Source organism: Equus przewalskii, chromosome 4, assembly GCF_037783145.1.
Source record: "Equus przewalskii isolate Varuska chromosome 4, EquPr2, whole genome shotgun sequence".
In the NCBI taxonomy this organism is placed as follows: Eukaryota; Metazoa; Chordata; class Mammalia; order Perissodactyla; family Equidae; genus Equus; species Equus przewalskii.
Window position 1 is genome coordinate 11,127,204 of NC_091834.1, and position 1,799 is coordinate 11,129,002.

Genomic DNA, 1,799 nt, shown 5'->3' on the forward strand with positions numbered 1-1,799 from the left:
GCCCTCGGCGCGTGGAGGGGCGGGGTGGGAGTCCGGGCCCCTCGCTATGCCTGCCGGGAGCTGTAGTCTCTTAACCGCTCCCAGCGGCATCTTGCGGGAGGCGGGGAAGGGAGGTGCAGGACTACAATTCCCACAATGCAGCTCGCCCTGCTCTTCGGAAAGGGTCAGGGTGGTGTGTGCCTCCCCGCCTCCGACTGGCTGCGGCAAGTGGTTCTGGTCCGCCTCCTGCCGACCGAGTCCGGAGGGATGTGAGGGGACGACCCGGACTAGAGAAGAGGGTGTGACGGCTGCGAAATGCAGTAGTGGGCTTGCTGCGTGCAGCTCGCTTTTGCCGGAATAGAGTCCGGACTCGGCCTCCTCCTTACTGTCGCCGTCGCCTGCACCCGCAGCTCGCTTCCCTTTCCCACCTGCATGCCGGTGGGTCTTTCCAGAGCGTCACCGTAGTCCAGGCCAGGGAAGCTACTTGCGTTTCTAACTGCTTTGGGAACTGGCTTGACGTCCCAGTAACTTTCCACTTTGCCTGCTGTCCTCTGCTTTCTCCAGCCAACGTGCCCCATTTCCGCGGCTCTTGGGAGAAATTCCCCTGTGGCCCCGGTGGAAAGCACAGCTTAAGGAGTTTACAGGGGTGGTAACACTGGCTGTTGCTTCCTGAAAATGTCAACCCCACAGCACGCGTTTTTCGCAGATGTGGAAGTTGAGGCATTGGTGAGGCTGCCCGTTGGTTTCCCCAGGATCTGCCGAGAGCAGAGAACAACCATGATCCCAGGCAAGTGTCTAGGGGGCCATTTTCAGCAACCCATTCAAGTGCAGAGGCCTCAGAAAAACTCAGCGTACGTTGATGAGCCTAATCTCAACTCAGGCCCTGCTGGCCAGTGTCTCAGAGGCACAGTGGTGACCCTGATCCCTCAGGAGCAGACAGACTGTTCCAGCCTTGGAGAGCGATGTTCAAGGTCCGGAGCATCTGGGCAGCATTTGAAACCTGTCAGGTTTAACGTCTCTGCTTTGGAGGAAAGCCCATCACAGACAGCAGTCAGCGATGTGACCTTGACGTGCCTGGTCTGATCTGTTGGATTTTTTTGTCTGGGAATGGAAATATCCAGGAGCACTTTTCCTTCCATTTATCCTCTTAATAATCGATGTTCGTAAATTCCTTATGCCCTAAGGGACAGTTCCTTTGATTGCAGGGTAGTACCCAGATAAACGCATCTAGGGATATTCAGTTATACCATATTTCCTTAAAAATTAGTTAGAATAGTGAAAGGAACAGGACATAAACTCTGCTGCTCTATTGCAAAAGATAAAAGGGAAGCAAGACGTTCCAATTAAAATGTGTCTGGTCATTCTCTTCCCTATACTGTGCATTTGAATGCAAACACAACAGACTTGAATTGTCAAATTTCTCTTGCCCTGAGATTGGTAAGTTAACTTAGGAGTTTTAGTGTTTTGTTGAAATCTGTGGAGAAGAGTTAGCAGCCATCATGATTTATCTCGTCCCAAAAACCCTGTTGTTGATGAAATAAGACCTTGTTTATATTACACATTCTAACAGGTTGCTTGTCTGATTCCTGAGTGTGGGGTATGATCACAGGGACTGAAAAACCTGGTCACGGGAACCAGATCCTCTTACTTTGTGAAGAATTTCCCTCTTCATGAATTAATGACATGCGAATTTGTCAACACCTTTGTAAAGAAAGGAAGAAGAGCGGCATGGTGTCTGTGCATGTGGCAAGATGGCGGAGTCTAGTAAGACCACATCACAGTCCTGGTTTCTTCTCTTGTGATACACAGGGCCTGGGTGA